The sequence below is a fragment of the Bison bison genome, unplaced genomic scaffold, assembly GCF_000754665.1.
Source record: "Bison bison bison isolate TAMUID 2011002044 unplaced genomic scaffold, Bison_UMD1.0 scf7180017864317, whole genome shotgun sequence".
NCBI lineage: Eukaryota > Metazoa > Chordata > Mammalia > Artiodactyla > Bovidae > Bison > Bison bison.
Window position 1 is genome coordinate 2853272 of NW_011494889.1, and position 26668 is coordinate 2879939.

Genomic DNA, 26668 nt, shown 5'->3' on the forward strand with positions numbered 1-26668 from the left:
TTCTTTCTTCTTCTTCTCCTTTTTTTTTTTTTTTTTAAATTTTTGCACAAATGAGAAGATACATGTAGAGTTTCTAACCAATTTTTTCTTCTACTAGAGATAACAAACTATAGATTCTATTTTGTGCTTTGCTTTTCTCACTTAGCACCACATCCTGGAGAGTGCTTCATTCAGTTTGCAGAGCTCTTTCTTATTCTTTTGTATAGTTGCATGCTTCTTTGTTGTACTGTTATGGGAACCAGTGACCAAAACTTCCCTCCCTGGCCAGGCACGATAGTAACCACTCTCTTGAGGTATCTTACAACAGGAGGTCCTTGTAAGGAATGCAGAACTAACAAGTTACCACCAACCTGAAGAATCTGGAAAAGGTCAAAAGGAGAGAGGAGATGCCAGTCCCTATGTCCATGGTGCAGAGCAGTTCTCCTGGGTTCCCTTAGCCTTCTGCTCTCTGCCCAGGCTCCCCTTCCCAATAAAGTCTCCTGCTTTGTCAGCACATGTATCTCCTCAGGCAATTTATTTCCAAGGGTTAGACAAGAGCCCATTCTTGGACCCTGGAAAGAGTCTTCCTTCCTGCCACAGTACTGCCTGTGAAATAAAATATGTATTTTATGGCAAGAGAAGAAAAATTTAGACATAGAACATTTTCTCTACTCTTTGGCCTCCTCTCTCCCCTTTACTGTGCACTGTGTGTGTGCATTTTGCATCGGCAAAACCTCCCCATTGACAGAAATACTTACTTAACCATAAACAGCAGCATTCTCCTAGCAGCTGTTGTAGCCACGCATTCTGGGAAACAAACTCACTCAGAAGGACAATGCAGATTGTGGAGTGCAGTTTATTACACCAACGGGCCCAAAGCAGAGTCTCCTCTTAGCCAAGGACCCCGACCAGTTTTTCTGAAAACCTTATATACCCTAAGTGTACATGCCCAAACCCACCTCCCCAAATTCCCTGAAACTAGTATGAACAAAGGAAAAGAAAGATACAAAGTTAACCCATGATTTGTATGCCTTAAGCCTAGGTAGTTAACAGTGGACAATTATCAATAGGCCTGTGGTCATACCCCAATAAGCATAATAGAATTTATGATTCAATTTGGTTACACAGATAATTAGGATACTCTTTCAGGCAACAGAGAGTCTAGGTAGAGCCCTGGGGCTCTTCCTTCCAGGGGGCCTGGTTTTCCAATTGGTATGTCATTTCCATAGATACTGGGCACATAGCTCAAAGTCCACAGTCCGGCCCAAGATGGAGTCCTGCTTTCAAGATAGAGCCTGTTCTGTCTGTTTCCTCCTTCACATCTACAAGACAACTCTTTAAAAGATAACATTCCTTCTTGATCTTGTAAGGGACCATGATAACACTTAGCTCTGGACTGTGTAAACTTAATAATATGTCATATAATGTACAGCTCTCTGTCTCAAAAAACTTACATAACTTTTTTGATGTCTAAAAAGGCAGAACAGTTCTCAGAGCTTTCTGAGATGCTATTCCCTGGTTATAATCCTCAATTTGGCTCAAAACAATTTTTCCATTTCTTTCTTGGGTCGACTGATTAATTTTTCATTGAGAGTTATTTATTCAACAATCCTCTGATATATGGGTGTTAGGAGGTTGCTGGTCTGCAGTTGGGACCTGTTGTTCACTGCCAGAGGTCCAGGTCTGCATGCTGTCTACACTTGAGTGTCACCTGCCCTGGATTCCTCACTGTCTGGTCTAGCCCTCTGTGATACTGTGATTTATAATAAACATGTATTTGGTCTTTATCCCTGTTCCTGGCACAGAGCTCCTGAAACTCTTGGAATTTCCTAAGTGATAAGAACAATAAAGGTGTGTTGATATTCATAACAAACCTCTTTCAAACACACCTGGGTTTATGTTAATGAGGTGATTTTGGAAAACACTTAAGGGTGAAGGCTGGTTGGCAAGGAAACAAGGTGTGGGATTAGAAGGCTGAAAATACCTCCTCCCCCACCCCCAACTTCCAATGACCAGTGATTTCACCAATAGTGTCTATGTAATGAAGCCTCCATAAAACCCCCAAAAGATGGCATTTGGAGAGTTTCTGGACTGGTGAACATGTGAAGAGGTGAGGAGAATGGTGTGCCTGGAGAGGGCATGTGAATTTCATGTCCTTTCCCTGTACCTTGCCCTGTATATCTTTTCCATCTGGCTCTTCTTGAGTTATGTCCCTTTATAATAAGCTGATAATCTAGTAAGTAAAATGTTTCTCTGAGTTCAGTGTTCTTCTGAGTGAGCCACTTTAGTAAATTAATTAAACTTGAGGAGGGTGTTACTGGAACCTCTGATCTATTGTATCAGAGTGAAGGATGGGGACAGCCTTGAGGGACTGGGCCCTTAACTTGGGAATCTGACACTATTTCCAGGTATGTAGTGTCAGAACTGGAGAAGGCGATGGCACCCCACTCCAGTACTCTTGCCTGGAAAATCCCATGGACGGAGGAGCCTGCTAGGCTACAGTCCATGGGGCCGCTAAGAGTCGGACACGACTGAGCGACTTCACTTTCAATTTTCACTTTCATGCATTGGAGAAGGAAATGGCAACCCACTCCAGTGTTCTTGCCTGGAGAATCCCAGGGACAGAGGAGCCTGGTGGGCTTCCGTCTATGGGGTCGCACAGAGTCGGACATGATTGATTTGACTTAGCAGCAGCAGCAGCAGTGTCAGAATTGAGTTGAATTGTAGGATGCCCATTTGGTGTTGGAGAATTGCTTGAAAGTACTGGGAAAAATACAAAAACTGTAGTCGGAATTAGAATGTTACCCTCCAAGTTCTCAACAGAGGTCAAGGTGTCAGGCCATGTCCAGCCAAAACCACCTGTGAGCACAGCTTGAGTTTCTGTGAGTCAAAGAGTGGCATCTGCTGGGTTCACTGGCCTGGGGAAGCCCCCAGCCAAGAGTGTAGATGCAAAATGTAAACACAGTTGTGAAGCTGGAGTAGAATGTTAGGAGAGGTGGTAAAAGATCTGAAGTCAGAGAAACACATCCCGGCTAAAATGGGCAGGCAGAAGTGAGTCTGGCTGTTGAAGTTCTACTTAGGAACTAGACTGTGAGATTTGCTGGGCTGGGACATAGGCTCACAGCATCTAAACTGCACGTGCTCTGTGTAGCTGCTGATCAGGGAGGTCTGCTGGCTCTGGCAACCACAGCTTGCTGTGCTGTGTTTGTGGACACCCAGCCGGCCTGCCCAAGCTCTCCTGGAATGAGACGTATGCTTCTGGCTTCTGTCCCACTCAGTGAGCTGTCTCAACACATCTTGCAGCCCCTCACTGTCTTCACTGTCAGGGCATAAGTGATAGACTCTGCTAGGCTGAATTCTGAGCACAATTATCTTCCATGATTCATACTCCCTGTGGAGCAGACAGACCTGACCTACAGATGAGGTCAGTCAGTTCAGTTCAGTTGCTCAGTCATGTCCGACTCTTTGTGACCCCACGGACTGCAGCACGCCAGGCTTCCTTGTCCATCACCAATTCCTGAAGCTTACTCAAACTCATGTCCATCGAGTCGGTGATGCCATCCAACCATCTCATCCTCTGTCATCCCCTTCTTCTCCTGCCTTCAATCTTTCCAGCATCAGCGTCTTTTCTAAGGAGTCAGTTCTCCACATCAGGTAGCCAAAGTACTGGAGTTTCAACTTCAGTATCGGTCCTTCCAATGAATATTCAGGACTGATTTCCTGAATTTCAGGACAGATGAGGAGGTAGAAACGTGTAAAGGTCATATGACTTACTCAAGGTCACCTAGCTATTTTTTGACAGAGGGAGCTCATATTCATTAGGTGCAGCAAGCATAGTGCCTAAGGCCCGCTTTCAGAGATCTGTGGAAATGTTTTCCTTTTCATTCCTTTTAAAAATCAGAAGGTGGGGCTTCCCTAGTGGCTCAGTTGTAAAGAATCTGCCTCAATGCATGAGACCGAAGTTCGATCCCTGTGTTGGGAAGATCCTCTGGAGAAGGAAATGGAAACTCACTTCAGTATTCTTGCCTGGGAAATCCCATGGACGGGGGCTTGGTGGGCTATAGTCCACAGAGTCGCAAAAGAATCAGACATGATTTAGCGACTAAAAAAACAGCAACTTATATAATATTGTACATTAACTATACTTCAATAAAAAATCAGAAGGAAAAAATGAAGGAATAATAAATGAATATATAATAATAAATCCAAACTGGATTGTATGAGTCTCTATACCAACACACTTGCAAAATAAAATTTTTAATACTTTTTAATGGAGGAAGAGACTCACGAAGGCAAAAATGCTTAAGGCCCATGAAAGTCATAAGGTGACCCCATAGTGACAGCAAGGACTACAGATCTTTCTATTCCACATGCTGTTTTCCTTTGGTATAGGCTACGTGAGGGTCTAGACAACTCGACCATTGAAAAGCAGGAATCTGAGGGATAATGTCCATGGGGGCCACACATGAAATTGCCTTAAGGGGACCAGGAGAGCCAAAGAGAAGAGGAGACCTCCCTTCACTTAGACCAACTCTTTGCTTTCTTTTTTTTAAATTTATTTTGTATTGGGGTACAGCTGATTAACAAAGTTGTGACAGTTTCAAGTGAACAGCTAAGGAACTCAGCCATACATTCCAAGTATCCGTTTTTCCCCAAACTCCCCTCCCATCCAGGCAGCCGTATAACATTGAGCAGAGTTCCCTGTGCTATGCAGCAGTGAGCCAACTCTTTCTTCATTCACAGGCCATTTGGTATCAGCAGGAGTCCAGGCGATCCAGGTCAGGCGTCATGTGGGGTTGGAGGACTGGTTACCTGAGTGGCAGTGTCAACCCAACATACGTTTTGGGATGTGTTCAAGTCCACATTCAGTTATTTACTCTTCCTTGCTGTGTGGCTTTTGGAAGTTTGAAAATGGAGATAACAATAGTTCCCTCACAGAACTGTTCAGAAGATGAGTGGGTAAGGCCCCAGGCACTCTGCAGACCCAGCAGATGTAATTTAGCTCTTTTTCTCCTACCTATGTGCCTGCCGCAGCCTGCACACGGGGTCTCTCTCTCTCTCTCCTTCTTTGGCGACTGCCTGATGCTGTCTGTGCTGATGTTCTTCCTTTTTTCTGTTATACCCAGGGCAAGTGGAATTGGAGAACACTCCACTGGATTCATTTTAGGCTATAAATAGAAGAATTACTGAATTTTTTCCTTCTAAGTCACTTGCATTTACCCCAGCAGTTTGTTACTGAGGCAAGCAGTCCTGAACACGATGGGACATGACAATAGGAAATGTAGCCTGAAGAATAAGCAATTCTTTGTTGCAAAGAACCAAAATAAGCACATCAGATAGGTACCAAGAGGGAATCTTGGTAGGTTTTCATCAGCCCGGTTGGGTGTGGAGAGTGAGTGGTAATTACAAATGTGACTTCCATGTGGCTGGTTGCCATTGGTCTCTGTGTGCTTTTGTTGAATGCTGGCTCTTTGAATGGAGCCTGTGTGACACAGCGAACCTGAAACAAAGCTGGAAGGGGCCTGTCAACCTGCCCTCCTCCCTGACCAGGTGAGTACTGCACTTGGAAGGCAGAGTGGTGGTGCCAGGACACCTGCTTATCGAAAGAAGTGTGACCTCTTCCTGGTCAGGACACACAAAACCCAGATTACATGAGGCAGACGGATCAGTTCTGCTGCTTCACTCAACTCTCCTCACGGGAAGACCCCGCTCCAGTGGAAGGAGGGCAAAACACAGGCTGGGGAGTCCAGGCTGGGACCTTGGCCCTCCTGTGCCCCAGTCAGCTCGTCTTCCACCCTGGGTGGTGCATCCTAGGAGGGGGCCAAGAAAGCGTTGGAGGAGGGTTTGGACAGTTTTGTTCTCAGTCCAAATTAAGCTTCTAAAGTACAGGATGACTCGGCTTTTCCACCTGTAAAATGGGAGGTTTTGTCAGGTTCACCAAGAAGTAAAAAATAGCCCACAGGTAGGCAGCAGCATCTCTGTCTCCGCTCCGACTCTGCTCCTGCAATTCTGTTTGAAGTCCGAGTAGCCTTTTATCAAGACAAATGCAAACTGGCTCCTTCAGAAGGGCCAATCAAGCACTGGGTGAGCTCATTCATTTTCATGAAGGTTCAAGGGCCCAGGAAGTGGTGTCAAAGTGCACACCGCCCTTCCCCACTGGGTAGGCAGGCCCCTGTCTCCTCCCCACTCTATGGCACCCCTGCAGGGTATTCCTCCTCCTCCTCGTCTTGATCCAAGTTTCCCTCCTGAGCACAGGAGGGCTCTCTTTCTCTCCACAGATAGCAAATACTTTGAGCTTCACTGTAGCTCCTCTGTTTCATTTTGTCATCTGTGGGCACACTTGTGTCAGGATGGCTAATCTTGATTTTATCACAAGGAGTTGGGAGAACAGTAAGTTGTGACTGACTCCTTGTGACCCCCATGGACTAAAGCACACAAGGCTCCTCTGTCCTCCACTATCTCCTGGAGTTTGATCAAACTCTTGTCCATTGAGTAGGTGATGCTATCTAACCATCTCATCCTCTGCTGCCCCCTTCTCCATCAGGTGCTCCTTCCAATGAGGGCACTTAGAAATCTTTTTCTAAGTGTTTTGTTTTTCAGTTTGTGACGTGCAAAAGCAATTAGTGAGGCAAGGACAGCTTTTTAAAAAATGAGATAAAATTGAACAAAAACAGTGCAAAATAGATTAGAGTGCCGTAAACAAGACAAACCTTTGTTGTTCAATCGCCCAGGCCTCTCTCACAATCTCCCAGAATTTGCCCAAGGTCAGGTCCGTTGAATCGGTGATGCCATCCAACCATCTCATCCTCTGTCACTCTTTTCTCCTTCTACCTTCAATCTTTCCCAGCATCAGAGACTTTTCCAATGAGTCGGCTGATTGCATCAGATAACCAAAATACTGAACTTCAGCTTCAGCATCAGTCCTTCCAAGATGAGCCTTATATATTGTTTTATGAAACTTCTGTTTTGATCCTGTGTGTGTGAAAGCCTTGCGTATTGTCTTAAAATTGGTTTCTTATTGAGATCAGTCTCAGAAAGGTTTAAAAATCATGGATTTCACTTCATTGTTTCTCAAACTTTCTTCTCTGGATCATTTGCATTAGAATTCCCTTAGTGTGGGCTTGTTAAAAATGCAGATTCCAGGACTTGTCCACTTGATCCCCCACCTCAAAGGGCTGAGGAATCTGTATTTGTCACAAGTTCCCCAGTTAGTTTAGTTTTATATTTATGCATGTAACACAAAGTAAGCTGCTCGCTTTGCGCCAGGAACAATTCCTTGTGCTGGATGTGTACTATTATTCACTTGTCAGTACAGATGAAGAGTGTGAGATGTGCAGGGTTGAATGGAGAGCTGGTGTTCAGCCCTCACCCTGGCTCTCAGAGCCGGTTTCCCCAACCGCTACTCTCCACTGCCTCCGCCTGGTGTAGTGAGCACTCAAGCTGGTGATCATTTATTTCAAGAGTCATGGAACAGAGACCAGGAGACTTGTGCAGCAAGGGCCCAGAGTTGTGTGAAAAGTTACTAGAACAGCCAAGACTACAGGCCTACCTCTGTGCTCCTGGGGCTGGGTCTGTGCCTGGAACCCTGCATCTTCCATATCTTGAGGGAGGTTAGGACAAGCTTCTTGAGCAACTTGTTCACTGTGACATTTCTTTTTCCCTCTGTCTGATTCCGTTCAGGCTGCTGTAACAAATTACCAAAAACTGAGTGGCTTAGCACATTATTGACCAGACACATATTATGGCCACGGGCATTAGTTTATGCAAAAATCTCCCAGGTCAATAATGTGTTAAACAACAAATATTTATTTCCCAGAGTTTTGGAAGCTGAGAAGTTCAAGGTCAAGGTGCCAGCAGATCCAGTGTCTGCTGAGGGCCATTTGCCTGGCTTGCAGATGGCCATCTTCAATTGCATACCTCATGGCAGGGAGAGAGAGAGTGAAGCCTAGTTAGCTCTCCTCCTCTTTTTATAAGGACACTAATCCCAAGTAAGGATTTGATATTGGGAGAAGTTTAAAAGGGGCTTCCCTGATAGCTGAGCGGTAAAGAATCTGCTAGCAATGCGGGAGACCACGGTTTAATCCCTGGGTTGGGAAGATCCCCTGGAGAAGGGAATGGCTACTCACTCCAGTATTCTTGCCTGGACAATTCCATGGACAGAGGAGCCTGGAGGGCTAGAGTCCAAAGGGTTGCAAAGAGTCGTACACTACTGAAGCAACTTAGCACACACGCATACACTCGAAGCTTAAAAGACGCTAAACCATTCATGAGGGTTCCACCTCCCAAAGGCATCACTAATCACCTTCCAAAGGCCTCACCTCCTAACACCCTCACACTGGGGGTTAAGATTTCAACATATGAATTTCAGGGACACAAACATTCAGTCCCTAGCACCCTCTCCTTCCAAGCTCAGCTGCTCCCTTGGCAGACATGCTCATTTTTCTCCCAGACAAAGGGAGAATTTTCCCAAGGTCCTGCTTGCATTTTCCCAAGGTCGTGCTACAGAAGGGCCTCATCAGTGGTATCAACTCAACAGCCAGCCAGAGTTGCTGGAAACTGGTACAAAATGCATTTCCTTTCAACCCTTGAAGCTGATGTTAGGAAGGGTCACTTTCATTTCTGCGTGCATGATTTTTATTTAGAATGACTCCCTGGGAGGATGGACTGAGTCACGGTAATTTATTCAAAAATCAAATCCAAACATTCCTCCACTCAGTACGTGTGATTTCCATCACTTTGAACCAGAAAGAATATGCAGATCCAAGTCTTTAAACTTCCCTCAATAGTGAGTCCCTACAAAGCATGTCACATTCGTCCTTGGATTCTATTAGTCCATCCCCTGGCCAGCTTCCTGCTCCTGCTCCCTTCTGCTCATCAGACACTGTGTTCAGGTGCCATGCGGTAAGTCTTTTATCAGTTGAACATCACAGGGTGATGGACTGTGGGTCTCCTGGAGAAAAGGGATGAGGGTCTTGCCACTGCTGTGGTCCCTTCCCACACTGGGGAGATACAAGAGTCCCTGCAATTTCTTTTTCATGTCTCACCAACAAAGCGTTGTGAAGCTCTTGGCTGTTCTCTCAGTTGTCCAACTTTCTCCAGACCTCATTTACCCACAGTGGAGAGAAACAAAAATAATATTTCCCTGATTTGTGTCCCCAGAAGCACAGGGAAGACAACCAGCTCTATTTAAAACCCCATCGGTTCTTCCCGGAGGTTCTAAGGAGTCTTGAGAACCCACCAAGGTCATGGTTAGCCCACTAGTTAGCCCACGAGGCTCCCATTTCACAGTTACTGCTCCAGGCAGGAACCACCGCCTCACCTCAGAGGGAATGCCCATGTCAGGAGAAGCTGCTGTCTCCCAAGGCCCACCAAGCTGCCTAGCCTCACCAGGAAAGGCGTCTGTCCAACCCGCAGCCTCCCCTGAGCTGAAATCACTCCAATTCCCAAGCAGAAGTGAGGGTGGTGTCCCTGGGTCACATGGAAGCCCCCTGGAAACTGCCCTTGGCTTCTTCCTGTAGCGATTCCATCCGGGAGTCCAGGAGTCCCCGTCTCTCTCTGCATCCCTTCCTCTCCCCTGAGTCCTGTCCACAATCGCAGGCCATGCAGACCTCCACCTCCCTTGCCAGTTTGCTCAGGCAAATAAGTGCCCACGGATGGCCCAGGCCACAGGTCCTCAGACATTCTCAGGCAAGTGTGAATCTGGGTGTGGACCTCCGTTTACCTGGTTATTGCATGTATGCGTGCAATACCCCTCTGAGGAGTTGACACACACAGTGAGGTTCTCATGTCTCCTGGATAGCAAGCACAGACCTAGCATTGTAGTTCACTGTTTCATGTAGGAAGCTCCGCCTGTGGCTAGGGAGAGGCAAAGCCTTTAGTGTAGAAATAAGCAGTAGAAGGCGGCACCACTGGTGCTTTCTTGCTGAGATCCATTTAGGAGTATATGGAGTTTCACATCTGAAAACCCAAATACCTAACCAGCTTGTGTGTGTGTGTGTGTGTGTGTATTTGCCTGTTGCACCTGGAGGAACAGGTTGGATACAGAGAGGAGGGAGAAAACTGCAGATGGCTTCCTCACAGTGGCCTAGACTGTCATAGTGGGTGGGGTCACAGGTCACTCTGAGGGCAGGGTAACTCGAGCTGATTTTTCAGCACATTCTCTGAATTCAAATTTGTGCTCCTCAAAGTTCTTCTCCCCACTGAGACCAAAGCAATCTTTTCAAAAGAATAATTCTGATTATGTCCTTCTGGGGCTTAAATCTGTTTGTGTTGTTTTTTTTTTCTAATTAGATTCTCGGGAAGTATTTCTTGAATGAATATTGTTTTCATGACCTGAGGGGTGTATGTGTGTGTGCTCAGTCAAGTCTGACTCTGTGACCTCATGGACTGCAGCCCACCAGGCTCGTCTGTTCATGGAATTTTCCAGGCAAGAATACTGGAGTGAGCTGCCATTTCCTCTTTCAGGGAATCTTCTCTACCCAGGGATAGGAACACAGCAAGACTTTCTGGTCTTTTCCTCCATGACCTCTGTCTGGCTTTTGTCTGTGGAAAACCTTAGTCAAAGAATAAGTTTAATCAGAGAAATGAGAACATGCAGAAATAAAGGAAAACAGTCAAAGGAGACCAAATAGTAACAATGTAGTCATTAAATATAGGCAAGGACTATAGCTCATCCTCAAGAGTTATAGATAATATTCTGAGCCATATCCTTTGAGCTGTCTTATAGGTACTGAAACTCCAGGCGGAAGAAGTTAACTGCATGACTGTACCCACGACATAAGCTGCCACAGTTTCAAGAATTAGCCTCAAACAAACAAACAAACTTACCCTGGAACTGAAGATTAACTATACCTAAAACAATCAAGATGATGCTGGTCAGACCACTAATGACCAATTTGAAGATGACTGTCAGAGCTGACTGTGCTGTTTCTGCACGTGGCCCCTCCTGTCTATAAAAGCTCTTGCCCCATTGGTTACCAGGGTTGGGGGCGGGAGTCAGCCTTTGGACAGATGTCCAGTCCCCCACCCCTAGTTGATGGCGTCTGAAATAAAGCAAACTTTCCGTTTCATCAAGCTTGCCTGTTTATTGGCTTTTGGGGGGGCAAGCAGCCAGACCCCAAACCTTTCCATACTGCTAAGTCACTTCAGTCGTGTCCGACTCTGTGCGACCCCATAGACGGCAGCCCACCAGGCTCTCCCGTCCCTGGGATTCTCCAGGCAACAACACTGGAGTGGGTTGCCATGTCCTTCTCCAATGCAGGAAAGTGAAAAGTGAAAGTGAAGTTGCTCAGTTGTGTCCGACCCTCAGCGACCCCATAGACTGCAGCCCTCCAGGCTCCTCCGTCCATGGGGTTTTCCAGGCAACAGTACTGGAGTGGGGTGCCATTGCCTTCTCTGAAACCTTTCCATAACAGGATCAAATCCCTGTTTGCAGTGTCTTCTGCTTTGACTGGTGGACTCTTTACCTCTGAGTCACCTGGGAAGCCCTCTCATGACCTACAAATACACAAATATTACTTATACAAGTATTGTTAATGTTACTCAGACAAGCTCTAATCAACAGTTCCCTGGTAAGATTTAGATTTATGAGATTGTAAATTCTGATGCTTAAAACTTTTCCATAGCTTCCTGGGGGCCTTATAATTAGGACCCAAATCCTTAATGTGTCCTTCTCTCCTGAGACGTCTCACTCGGGCTCCCACTCTGAGCCTTCCTTAGCTTCTCACGTGTACTCTGATTCTCCTACCACCAGTTTTTACCCGATGGCTCAGGACTTCTTCCTGCGAAAGATTTTTTTTGACTCCCCAGATGATCTCCGTGTTATACACTCTCATAGTACATATACCTCTCCTTACTATTATCATCCCATTAATTAGTGTGAATCTGAGTCAATATTTGTCTGTCCCACCAGCCAGTAAGTTCTATGAAGTGGGGATATGTCTGCTTGACCTCATTTTTCTCAGTTCTAGATACAGAACACGGAGGCCCTCAACAAATGCCTGCTAAATGGACAACACTGCAGAAGTCATTTAATGTCTTAAAACCTCAGCTACCTTACTTGTAGGATGGAGGTAATATTATCTACCAGACAGAAGTTTTGTGAGAATTCAGGTGTTAAAAAAAAACAAAATTCAACCGAGTGAATTTTAAAGATCTGATCAATTTTATTCCAGGTTTTATGTATCAGGCAGCAGCATCCTATCTCGCAGATAGAGAGGAGCTGTGAGGAGCTGGACCTAAGGTAAACTTACAGGCAGAGGGGAGCCAGACAAGAAAGTTATACCAGCAAAAGGTGGTTTGATTGTGGCAAGGTCACTTTCCCCTGGGGACAGCAGGGGTATATGAGGCAGATGACCTCACTAGTGCTGACCAGGTAATTTCTGATTGGTTACTTTAAGATTTCATGCCTGGGAGAGCTGAAAGTGTAATTAAATGAATTCTTAAGTCTTGCTTTGGTGTCTTGAGGCTTAGTATGAAAGAAATGAAAGCGTTAGTTACTTGTTCATGTCCAATTCTTTGTGACCCCATGGAGTGTAGCCAGCCAGACTCTTCTGATTTCCCAGACAAGAATACTGGAGTGGGTAGCTATTACCTCCTCCAGGGAATCTTCCCCACCCAGGGCTCAAACCCTGTGTCTCCTGCATCACAGGCAGATTCTTTACCATCTGAGCCATCAGGAACTACACTGTGGGCCTGTTGTCTTTAACACAAGTAAATAATGTATAGAAAGCACTTAAGTAAGTGTCTGCCTTCACAGAAGGAGCACAACATATGGCAGCCATTATTATGTTAATTATCAGCAGGGTAGGAGCTGTAGCCATATTTGAGATAGTATTAGGATATAGCCCTTGCAATACTTTACATCAACCAAGTACCTTTAGAAAGAGCTGGTGTCTGCTGTCTGCTCAACAAACTACCACAAAACAGTGGTTTAAAATATTGATCATCATTTATTTTGTTCCTGCGACTGGGGTTTGGTTGGGCTCTGCTCTGCAGCTTTTGCTCAGGGGTTTGCTTTTGGTTGCAGTCACCTAGTGGCATTCTCATTCTGGTGCTAGGGCTAGGACTTACCCAGCTGGGATCTGAATAATGGGAGCTCCTCAGGAATCCATATCTTTCTCTCTGGTTTCTCACTGTGTTCTCCTCACATGTTGGCTTCAGAAGACCTGAACCTTCTTATATGTCCTTGGAATTTCTCCAGGCAAGAATACTGGATTAGGTTGCCATGCCCTTCTCCAGGGAGTCTTCCCAATCCAGGGATCGAACTCATGTCTCTTATGTCTTCTGTATTGATAGGCGGGTTCTTTACCACTATCTCCACCTGGGAAGTCCCATTGGACTGAGGCTCCTGGGAAAGATCAGCAGAAGCTGAGGGGCCTTTTCTGAACTTGTGTCAGAAGTGACAGTACCACTTTGCTGCATTCTGTTTGTCAAGTCAGTCACAAAGTTCCACCCAGACTCAAGGGAAGGGGCCCAAGACCCCATGTTTTGATGGCAAGCAGGCCAAAGGACTTGCAGACATGTCTTACAATCACCACAGTTGTGGAAGGACTCATAATAGTCAGCTGGTGGGGCTCACAGGCTCTGGGCATCCCAATTACATTTCTAGGTTAAATGCCAAAATGTGAACTCACAATTTTAACAACCTTATTAGTTTTTCAATTGCTAAGTCATGTCCAGTTCTTTGCAACCCCATGGACTGCAGCATGCCAGGCTTCCCTGTCCATCACCATCTCCCAGAGTTTGCTCAAACTCATGTCCACTGAGTCATGGGTGCTATCTAACCATCTCATCCTCTGTTGCCCTCTTCTCCTGCCCTCAATCTTCCACAACATCAGGTTTTTCCAGTGAGTAGGCTCTTCACATCAGATAGCCAAAGTATTGGACCTTCAGCTTCAACATCAGTCCTTCCAATGAATATTCAGGGTTGATTTCTTTTAGGATTGACTAGTTTTATCTCATTACTCATAGGAGTGGATCTTTCTAGTCAACACTCAGAGTCTTTATTAGACTCAGAATGAAGGCTGGTCCCTTCCACTGTTAAGACTTGGGATTTGGTGGGACCATTTTCTGAAATATGAGAAGGAAACACAGCTTCTCTTTTCATACTCTTCAGGTCTGGGAGAGGTTACTCCACCATAAAAAGTGGGCTCTATTTTGTTGCCTTTTTATTTGGGTGAGTAGTATTCCCCAAAAGTGCACTGGCAAATACAGCCGGAGAAAGCCTTGAAACCTGAGTTAAAGGTATGGTTGTAATGAGATGAAGAGCGCTCAGGGTAGAGAAGCCATTATCAGAAAGCTGGCAGGTGGTGGATGAAAGCAGGCTTGCTGGGAGATGGTCGCACATTTTTTGCTGGATGTTGATGTTGTTGCTTGGTCACTCAGTCATGTCTGACTTTGCAACCGCATGGAATGTAGCCCACCAGGCTCCTCTGTCCATGGGATTTCCCAGGCAAGAATACTGGAGTGGATTGCCATGCCCTTCTCCTGGGGATCTTTCTGGCCCCAGGATTGAATCCACATCTCTTGAGTCTCCCTCATTAGTAGGCAGAGTCTTTACTGCTGAGCCATCAAGGAAGCCCATCCTTTTGGGTGATTAGGCAACAAATCTAGTGAGCCCCTGAGCTGCCCTGGCTGTGTACTGAGTGTGGGATTGTGTCAGGAGGCTGCAGTCCAGCTTTGGTGGGCTTAAGCTCTTGGCATCTTCATTATGTTGAAGACTGTTTCCACTTTCTTCTATCATGTTCAGTCTTAGTGTGTGCACTGGATGTTGTCAGGAGAACCCTTGACTTATTGAGATTGCTCTGAAAGAATTATCTGGATCAAGGGGGGGTCTGGTTCATTAATTATACTATTGAGCACTTTCCAAGTGGGTAGAGGGGTGCAGTGGGAGTAACATAGGTGTGACCCTGACCTTGTGGAAATTTCATTCAAGTTGGGGGAACATAAAATACTAAATCTAACAATGGTATGTATGTTGAAAAGTCTATCAACAGATGATTTCATAAGTTATGCTGCAGTGACGGTAATGAGGGAGGGTGCGTACGATTTCAGGGAGTATTTTAGAGTTTTCTTGAAAAACCTCTTGGAAGTAAAGGCTTCTGAACTGAGACTTGAAGAATTAGAAAGCGACTAGCCTATGAAGACCTGGCTAAGAAAATTCTGGCCAGAGAAAACAGCAAACACAGAGGCCCTGGGATGGGAATGTGGCCCCGCAAGGAAGACTGGGGTGCTAGAGCGCATGTAACAGTGGGGAGAGGGTCGAGCTGAGGCTGGACACTCAGGTTATTAAGCTGAAGTTTGTAAGAAGTCAGGATTTTATTCTAGAGGCATGGGAAATATTGAAAAATCAGACCTGTCAAGTTCATGAGTGTGTTAGTTTGGAGAAGAGAAGGCAGGGTATCACACAATGTCCATTTTCAAAAAGGTACTTTGGGTCACACCAATCTTTTCTGTATAGTTTTACTACTCCAAATGGATAGACCTTGTGATGGTAACCTTTAGAGATCTCAGATGTACGCCATATACCTTTGTATTCTCAATTCCAATTAAGATCTTAAAGCACAGTAAATGTTCTATAAATTTTAACTCCAAAGAACAGAACCATGTGGCTGTAAGTGCTTGACATTGATGCCACATGGGAATGATGGCATAGTAAAGCTATCCTAGAAAGGGACTGGCTTACTTTGGAAAATAAAGAGTTCCCAGAGCTGAGCGCGTTGGAGCCGGAATGGGGTCATTCTTTATCAGGGATGCTGTACCAGTGACTTTTGAACTCTCTAGAGTAGTGTGGATACAATTAGTTTCACTGTGCTGTGCTAAGTCACTTCAGTTGTGCCCAACTTTTTGCAACTCCATGGGCTGTAGCCCACAGACTCTTCTGTCCGTGGAATTCTCCAGGCAAGAATACTGGAGTGGGTTGCCATTTCCAGTTCCCCTATCAATTCTAAATGCCTCCTTTCAGGCATGCACAACTCTAGAGCAACGAAACATGAGCCTGGTGGGCTTTGGGATTACTTGACAGCTTCAGGTATGAAATCAGAAATGGCGCTCTGCTGCTAGTTGTCTCTGATGACCTCCTACGATATTTTAATAAAATATATTTATTTATTTGGATATGCTGGGTCTTAATTGCAGCATGAGAACTCTTAGTTGTGGCATGTGAGATCTAGTTTCCAGACAAGGGATTGAACCCAGACCCTCTGCATTCCCCCTGGGATATTAAGTCCACAATTTTTCTAAAGGAATATTTCCTGTTTCCATTGAGATTTCAAAGACTTATAGCACTTTAGAGATACTGCTAAACTGAACATTTTACATTTCAGTTTCCTTCCAGAACTCTCTACAGGTAAGATACATAAATTCAGAAGGCAATATGAGTCCAAAAATGTTCATCTGTATTCTGAGGTCCAGTAATGAATTTAAAGAAGCATTATTTCTTGGGAAAGAGGTCAGTATTCCTAGGAAAGCTACTAAAAATTCTTTTGGTAATCCATAGAAGGAAGAGCTGATTAAATTTAATTAAACAAATGCTATCTACTGTTGAATCTACAGAGTACTAAGCTGGGTCCTTTGGGGGCAGCAAAAGAGTTAAATGGCTCTGTTTATTGGGTGCTTGGAGTTTCACTGGGGAGATCACCAAGGGGCTGCAAAACACTGAACAATCATCCAAGGCACATGGAATGAATCATTTGATTCATCTGTTGGAGCAGGCAGAGTTGTGCTCTAGGCAGCTGTAAGCAAGTGTGTGTATCAAATCACCCACCAATGGATCCTTTTGATAACACACATGCCCCATCCTTGGAAAAATTTAAAAATTTTTTATTTTGAATTAGCTTCAGACTTACAAAAAGATTGCAAAGATAATAGAGTTTCTGTATATTCTTCACTCAGTTTTTCCCAAATGAGTCTCCTTAGCACACTTATTGAAACTAGGAAATTAACATGGATGCAATACTACTAATCTACCTACAAACCTTATTTAAATTTTGAAAATTGACCAATGAATGTCTTTTTCTGGCTCAGGATCCTACATTGTATTTAGTTCTCATGTGTCCTTGGTTTTCTCCAATCTGCATTTCAAGAAATTCTTATTTAGTAGGCCTAGGGTGGGTCCCAGAAAAGTTTCTTTTTCAAAAGCTTTACAAATGCATGCCCCCCATTAGGAAATCTCTTCTAATACTATTTCAAATATGAAAAATAGTACTATTTCTAATAATATATATTAAGTGCTTTCTGTATTCCATATATTGCTCATTTGTCTTGTATTTTCTACCCCTTTAGTCCTCACAACCCTTTTAGTTAAGTTCTGTTATTATCCAAATCTTTCAGAAGAGGAAACTGGGACACAGAGAGCTTAAGTGACTTTTCCCAATCACATTGTCACACGTTGTAACATCATTGTTAAGTTGGAGTTGGGATTTGTCACCCTGCTTATTTAGCTTCTATGCAGAGTACATGATGTAAAATGCCGGGCTGGATGAAGCACAAGTTGGAATCAAGATTGCCAGGAGAATTATTGATAACCTCAGATATACAGATGATACCACTCTTATGGCAGTGAAGAAAACTAAAGAGTCTCTTGATGAAAGTGAAAGAGGAGAGTGAAAACGTTGGCTTAAAACTCAACATTCAGAAAACTAAGATCATGCCATCCAGTCCCATCACTTCATGGCAAATAGATGGGGAAACAATGGAAACAGTGACAGATTTTATTTTCTTGGGCTCCAAAATTACTGCAGATGGTGACTGCAGCCATGAAATTAAAAGACTCCTTGGAAGGAAAGTTATGACCAACCTAGACAGCATATTAAAAAGCAGAGACATTACTTTGCCAACAAAGGTCTGTCTTGTCAAGGCTATGGTTTTTCCAGTAGTCATGTATGGATATGAAAATTGGACTATGAAGAAAGCTGAGCACTGAAGAATTGATGCTTTTGAACTGTGGTGTTGGAGAAGACTCCTGAGCATCCCTTGGACTGCAAGGAGATCCAACCAGTCAATCCTAAAGGAAATCAGTCCTGAATATTCATTGGAAGGACTGATGCTCAAGTTGAAACTCCAATACTTCGGCCACCTGATGCAAAGGACTGACTCCCTGGAAAAGACACTGATGCTGGGAAAGACTGAAGGCAGGAGGAGTAGGGGATGACAGAGGATGAGGTGGTTGGATGGCATCACCGACTTAATGGACATGAGTTTGAGCAAGCTTCAGGAGTTGGTGATGGACAGGCAAGCCTGGAGTGCTGCAGTCCATGGAGTCACAAAGAACTGGACACAACTGAGTGACTGGACTGAACTGAACTGAACTGGGATTTGAACCCAACTAATCTGGGTCCAAAAACTATGAATGATCTTCACCACAGCATTGTGCTTCCTCTGATGGAAAATGCCCCTTCCATGGTTGCAAACTCCAAAGATCTATGGTGTAGTGAATAAAATATGAAACATATAAGTAATTATTGAAGCACTGTAATAGAATGACATATTGTAACATAATCATAGTCCCAGAGGTCTAACTTGTCAGTACAGATGGTGACAAAATTTCATCAAGGGCTGGCTGGCTGGGAGGGTCATCTCTACGAGAAATTTTATGATGATGATAAGGCCTGAGAGAAGGAGAAAGTGAGCTCTGAGAGGCAGAAGGAGACAAAAAATCACTAGATGGCAAGCTGGCATATCCAGAGAGAACTTCTGCCTGGGAGGATGTGGAAAGGCCCCTTACAAAGGACATGGAATTTGGCTCAGGATTAAAGATGGTTAGGATTTTAAGAGGCCAAGGTGGAATCCAGGCAGTAACAAAGTCTGTGTTGGAAGAGGGGCCCTGGAAGGGAGACTTCAGTTTAGTTAAAGAGAAGCATCCCGTGTAGGAAAGGAGGGAGGTAAAGCCAGAGAGAAAAGTCAGGGTGAGACAAGGGAGGACTCTCAGGTGCCCAATTAAGGTGTTCAGACTTGCCTGGAGGGCCGTCAGGAATTGTCTAAAGTTTCTGAGAAGAGGGTGCTTGTGTGGACCAGTAGTGCTGGGGTACTTACCTGGCGCTCTTTTTGCTTGTTTAGCTGTGTGGCATCTCAGTTGTGGCATGCGGGATTTTTGCTTTGGTACGTGGGCTCTTCTTTGTGGCATGTGGGGCTCTCTAACTGTGGGGCATGGGCTCAGAAGTTGTGGCGCACAAGGCTTAGTTGCCCCGAGGCATGTGGGATCTTAGTTCCTCAACAGAGATTGAAGCCGAATCCCCAGCATTGGAAGGTGGAATCTTAACTACTGGACCCCAAGGGAAGATCCTAAGCTGGTACTTTTTTTTTTATCAGATAGGTCTGAAGATAGAGATGCTGAAAGCCAAAATGTCTTAGGAGACTATTATAAAGTTTAGGTCATAAAGTTGAGTAGGGAGATATCAATAAAGTGGAAATGCAGTGAAAAAATGGATGCACAGGATTGTAAAAGAAAAATCAATAAGAAAGGTGGTTGGTATGATGGGCGATTGATGCTATGAATATGGAAAAAGAATGGAATCACTTAAGAACAGGAGAAGGGACAAATTTGCAGGGGAAACAGATGGTTTGGAGTGATTAAATGTTGAATTTGAGCCTCATGTGTCAGATGCTGGGCTAGATGATTTGGTGACTTCCAAGGTGAATCGGGCATGTATACTCTGTCCACAAGAAACTCTGGTCTAGTAAGTAAATTAAGACATATTCTTAAATAATTATAACACAAGGTAGAGAAGGTACATGTGAGTAACTAGAGAGGTGCAAATGATGAAGTCCGTGAATTCAAAGGAGGAAGAAATCCCTTCCAGCTGCAGCGATTATGTACAGAATCATTTTAGTTTGATTCTGAAAAATAGGTAGGAATGGCACCCCACTCTAGTACTCTTGCCTGGAAAATCCCATGGACGGAGGAGCCTGGTAGGCTGCAGTCCATGGGGTCACTAAGAGTCGGACACGACTGAGCAACTTCACTTTCTCTTTTCACTTTCATGCATTGGGGAAGGAAATGGCAACCCACTCCTGTATTCTTGCCTGGAGAATCCCAGGGACGGGGGAGCCTGGTGGGCTGCCATCTATGGGGTCACACAGAGTCGGACACAACTGAAGTGACTTAGCATAGCATAGCAACAGGTTGAGAGAAGAGTACTTCAGGCTGAGGAATGCCAGGAACAGAAACAATGAGAAAAAGTGTGAGTTTTGTTGCCAGATCCCAGTGGTTTATCTTGGAGAACAGTATACATTTTGGAGGGGATGAAGCTGGAAGACAGTATGGAGCCAGCTATAAAGGGCTTTTCACTTTAATGTAAAGAAATCAAATATAAAGAAGTGCAAATTTTAATTCATAACCCCTGAAGAATTTTGAACCAGCAATGTCAGAGAATGGGTTGGCCATGCAAACAGAAGATCCAGCCAGGTGATTGAACAAGGCAAGAGATAATGAGTCTTCTACCAGGATGAAGAGGGTCGAAATTGGGAACAGGATCCATTTCCGGGAGATTAATGAGCAGAAGCGTTCAACAAAGTAAGTTAGCAAGCCGGAGGGTGTCCACATGGAGTAAACAGCCTATTTGCAATTTCACAGTGTACTTTAGAGGCTTTAGTTTTGAGTCAAATTCAGTGATGCTGGCCAATCTTGAATGTGTTTCATATCTTGTGTTAATTAGCTTAGGTTTCATTGCTTTCCAAAGCTTGAGCTTTCACAAACATGGCTAAGGACTGTGCTGAAATGCTGCCTCATTCTCAGTAGGAAGCTTTAAACACATCCAAGAGAGCTGTTGGTTGAAGTGCCCTGAAATGCATTCATCCAATAATTCTATAAGTAATTTTATCAAGTGAAAGTGTTTACTGCCTTGCAACAAAAGTTTGCTTCAGCTGACCTTCAAGGAAGTTGGACCGCCTCCCATGTCAGCCATGAACAGATGGAAATGTGTATGCAGACAACAAGAGAAGAATTTACTTTGAAAGCTCTTGAAAAATCACATCTCCTACCAGTGTCAGAATAAGTATCAATGTAAGATCACGCTCTGCGCTGGCATAAAAGAAAAGAATCTTGTCTTACTCTTGACAAACAATGGTTTTTGCAAATGAAAACATATGAACGTGTGCTCTATTTTCTCCATAAGGTTACTGAGGATTTTCATTCTAATGTTAAACATTGAAGTCAAAGAGCAAAAAACCCCAAATTTGAAATTTGAGGTAGCACTAAGTATTCTTATCATGAATAGAAATGTAAAGAAATAAAATCTCCTGACCAGGAGAATCCACAACATCACCATCAGGAGAATCCCTGTGGCTAAATATATTTTCCTAAAATGACACAGTATTTCCTAAAAAGGCACGTGCTCCCACCAAGAGATACAGTCTATTTTCCCTCCCCTTGAAACTGGAGAGTGTGTGTTGGGGAAGGGGGCACTTCACAACTGCCGCAATGAGTAGACTGTGGTGGAAGAAATATTTCTAAGTCTAGGTCATGAAAGGTGACAAAACTTCCATCTGACTCAGTCAACACATTTATCTTTGGAACCTGGCCACCATACTTTGAGGAAGCCCAAGTCGCATAGAAAGGTCATTTGTCCTAGCCAATAGTGTTAACCAACCTGACAGCCAGCATTAACTGCAAAACACATGAATAAGTTAATCTTCAAGTTGAAACCTCACAGCTCAGATTGGGACTGAACCCACTGTTTTTAATTGAGATTACACTCCTGGCCTCAGGATTTGCTGAAGTTCAGGATCTTTATGTCTCAGCACAGAAGAATTCTGCAAGAGGCGAAGTGATAGGTAAGAAGTAAACTTATTGAGAGACATATACCCTCCATAGGCAGAGTGTAGACTGTCTCAAAAAGCAAAAAACCACCCTGGAATATGGTGACAATATACAGCCTTGACGTACTCCTTTCCCTATTTGGAACCAGTCTGTTGTTCCATGTCCAGTTCTAACTGTTGCTTCCTGACCTGCATACAGTCTCAAGAGGCAAGTCAGGTGGTCTGGTATTCCCATCTCTTTCAGAATTTTCCACAGTTTGTTGTGGTCCACACAGTCAAAGGCTTTGGCATAGTCAATAAAGCAGAAATAGATGTTTTCCTGGAACTCTCTTGCTTTTTTGATGATCCAGTGGATGTTGGCAATTTGATCTCTGGTTCCTCTACCTTTTCTAAATCCAGCTTGAACATCTGGAAGTTCACGGTTTACGTACTGTTGAAGCTGGGCTTGGAGAATTTTGAGCATTACTTTACTAGCATGTGAGATGAATGCAATTGTGCAATAGCTTGAGCATTCTTTGACATTGCCTTTCTTTGGGATTGGGATGAAAACTGACCTTTTCCAGTCTTGTGGCCACTGCTGAGTCTTCCAAATTTGCTGCCACATTGAGTGTAGCACTTTCACAGCATCATCTTTTAGAATTTGAAATAGCTCAACTGGAATTCCATCACTTCCGATAGCTTTGTTCATAGCGATGCTTCCTAAAGCCCACCTGATTTCAAATTCCAGGATGTCTGGCTCTAGGTGAGTGATCACACCATCATGGTTAGCTGGGTCATGAAGATCTTTTTTTGTGCAGTTTTTCTATGTATTCTTGCCACCTCTTCTTAATATCTTCTGCTTCTCTTAGGTCCATACCATTTCCATACCAGAAATGGTATGTACCCATCTTTGCATAAAGTGTTCCCTTGGTATCTCTAATTTTCTTGAAGAGATCTCTAGTCTTTCCCATTCTATTGTTTTCCTCTATTTCTTTGCACTGATCACTGAGGAAGGGTTTCTTCTCTCTCCTTACTATTCTTTGGAACTCTGCATTCAAATGGGTGTATCTTTCCTCTTCTCCTTTGCCTTTCACTTCTCTTCTATTCACAGCTATTTGTAAGGCCTCCTCAGACAACCATTTTGCCTTTTTGCATTTCTTTTCCTTGGGGATGGTCTTGATCCCTGCCTCCTGTACAATGTCACGAACCTCAGTCCATAGTTCTTCAGGCACTCTATCAGATCTAGTCCCTTAAATCTATTTCTCACTTCCACTGTATAATCATAAGGGATTTGATTTAGGTCATACCTGAATGGTCTAGTGGTTTTCCCTACTTTCTTCAACTTAAGTCTGAATTTGGCAATAAGGAGTTTATGATCTGAGCCACAGTCAGCTCCTGGTCTTGTTTTTGCTGACTGTATAGAGCTTCTCCATCTTTGGCTGCAAAGAATATAATCAATCTGATTTCGGTGTTGACCATCTGGTGATGTCCATGTGTAGTCTTCTCTTGTGTTGTTGGAAGAGGGTGTTTGCTATGACCAGTGTGTTCTCTTGGCAGAACTCTATTAGCCTTTGCCCTGCTTCATTCTGTACTCCAAGGCCAAATTTTCCTGTTACTCCAGGTATTTTTTGACTTCCTACTTTTGCATTCCAGTCCCCTATAATGAAAAGGACATTTTTTTTTTGATGTATTATAATGAGTGTGTAATGAGGCTCAAGGCCTACTGGAAGTTGAATCTTCTGCCATCTTGGGCCTAAATCAGTTTTAACCAGTTTTGTCGTGTCCTCAATGGCTCTGCCATTCTTTTAAATGTCGTGCCCTGCCCCCTTCACTTGTGTTTCAAGAAGATTCCAGTTCCTAGCCTTGAATCATCCCAGTCAAAGCCAAGTGGATCAGAAGCAAGCCTAAATTGCAAATTCATGAGCAAAATAAATGTTATTTTAAGATGTTGAGTTTGGAGATAATTTGTTGTGCAGTGATAATAACTAAAAAATTCTCCTAAAGCTTAGGAGGGAAGAGCATGCTAGTAGAATATCAGAAAGTGCTGGGGGTTTGGCTGAAATTCTTGATGGCATGTAGGAAACTTAGAAAGTTACAGAGGATTGTAGCAGTCCAGACAGCAGGGAACCTATAATCTTGTAGTAAAGTCAGACTTCCATACTGCAGGTGAAGCCTTTCAGAAAGAATCACATGCGACAGTGCAAGTAAAAGTCAGACAGGTAGGCTCACAATATCAAGGAGATGGAAGCACCTGATGACAAATATTCATTTGTAAAGGAGCTTCAGCCACAGATTCCTAAAAGAACACTTCCTCAAGGCTCCAGGAAGGCTAAACAAATTAAGAAAAGCAAAAAAATTGTTTTTCTATTTTCCTCCTAAGTTGCAAACAGTTGGCTTAGTGGAAAAGAATTTGCCTGTCAGTGAAGGAGACACAGGTTCAATCCCTGGGTCAGGAAGACCCCCTGGAGTAGGAAATGGCAACCCACTCCAGTATTCTTGTCTGGAGAATCCCATAGACAGAGGAGCCTGGCGGGCTACAGTCCATGGCATCACAAAGAGTCAGACATAACTGAGTGACTGAGCATGCAAGTACCTAAGTAGCAAAAAGGAAGTATTGAAGGTGAAGACTAACCAGCAGTCAATGAAAAACAAGTGGCATCTAAAAAGGTCCCTGTAGTTTGAAATTTGAATGTTAACAGGCAGCAAATCACAGAAGCAAAACCATCATAAGTACTCACCTCCACTTCAGCATCAGGACCACTTGGGCTAGCTATTTCAATAGTTCCCTGCATCAGTAAAAAGTTTCAACCATCAAGGTGTATAAAACTGTACTGACGCTGTACATTTTAAAAATGTACAAAATAAAATAATAGAATTTCTCATATTTAAAAGCTGTCCTTTTGGATATTGATTAATCTTGAGCCCCACCTTGGAGATCAATGGTTTAGAATTTAGACTTAATCAGATATTAGGAAAAGTCATGACTACATAGTTACTTAACAATTCTAGATTACATTTCATTGTGCTAGTTTGGATAGCTAATCACTGTATAAATGATCCAGTTATATAGTGGCTCAAACACTATAGACATTTATTTCTCACTCTGTTAGCAGTCTAGGGCAGGTGTTCAGGTGGGCTGGAGGCACTCTCCTATGAGGTATCTTAGGGAACTTGCTCCTTCTCTCTTGGGACTCTGCTCTCCCCAGGGATCTTCATATCATCTGCAGCTGGTAAACGGAAGAGAAAACAGAGAGTCAAGGATATACCCTCATCATCTTAGAGATGTATCCAAGAAGTGGCAATCGCTACCTTTATTTCAAGGGAGAAAACCTAGTCGGACAGCCGTGCCTACCTGCAAGGGATGCTGGCAAATATAGTCTAGCTTTCTATTTGTGGCCACAAATCTATAACCATGGAAGAAGGGCAAGATTTGATCTCTTCCACACTCAGTTTACTTCTTTGTAAAATTATACATAATAATATGTTATCCATGAAATTTATTTGGATTAAAAGCAAAGTATTCATGTAACACTTTGCACAGTTTTGGCATGTATAAGGTGCTAATATGAGAGTGAGGAGGAAGAAAATGAGGAAAGGGGGTTGGTGAGAGGAGAAACTGTGGTGGGAGACCTGGTCCTTGGTAACCCTGGATGAGTCACTTATCTTGAGTGGCCTTGGATGAGTCATCTATACTCCCTCTGAGCCTCAGTTTCTTCACCTATGAAATGGAATATTAGACTCTTAATTTATGGGTTTTGGTATCTTTGCATTATTATCTGCTTATGTTTTGGGTGATCACAAGACTGACTCCCTTGGGGACAGAGTTCATTTCTTTTACCCATGATCCCAGTGCTGGGCTAGCTCTCTGCAAAGCTGATACCTTCCAGTTCTGTTTATCCCACCTCCATCCCCACCCTCAGGCCCATGATGCTATCCAAGTCATCCACAGTGCTGGAAAAACAATTTGATACCTGTATCCCTATCACATCTAAATGTTAAAAGTGCTCATTCCATCTGGAGTCCATTTGACCATAAAGGTCTGGAGGTGGAAATTTTGTACTTAGTGATTACAGGCTCTTTTAGAGCTGGAAGCCTGCCCTAAAGTCCTTAGATCCCATTGCAGGGTCCTTCCCTACTGAGACTGTTTGGAGGGTGTGCCCCAGAGAGTCATCAGTTTTCCATGAGAAAAGAGATTAATTTCATCTTTTTCCTCTTCCAATTTATATTTGCCATCAAAAAATTCTTGTTGATAGTCTGGAAATCCAGGGAACCTCCCTGTTTCCTCCTGTACTCAATTCCCAACTAACACATTCATACTCACACATTCTGGTTAGGGAGCAATAAGGGAGCTCAGCCTGGTGCTTTGTGACAACCTAGAAGGCTGGGAGGGAGATTCAGAAGGGAGGGGACATGTGTATTCCTATGTCTGATTCATACTGATGTATGGCAGAAATATGCCATAATGTAAAGCAATTATCCTCCAACTAAAAATAAATTTAAAAAAGAGTGATGGCTATGAAAAAAAAGAAAAAAGAAAACACAGCCATACTTCCTGTAGTGCCAGACGGCTCACCTACAGGTGTGTGTGTGGACCTTCCATACGGCCCAGAATCCACAGGAAGAAGAGAAAAATTAACAGAAGGACAGAATACAAACATTGATATTATTAGCTGGTACTTATTGCTGAAAGACACATCTTCCAAAAGGAAATATCTTGTCACAATCTTTGTTGACTAGGGCCAGGGCTGAATCATTTACAGAGAAGAATTTCACATTGATCATCTTCTTTATTTGAGAATCATTAGCAAAGAAGCTGGAGAAGGCAATGGCAACCCACTCCAGTACTCTTGCCTGGAAAATCCCATGGACGGAGGAGCCTGGTGGGCGGCTGTCTATGGGGTCGCACAGAGTCGGACAGGACTGAAGTGACTTAGCAGCAGCAGCAACAAAGAAG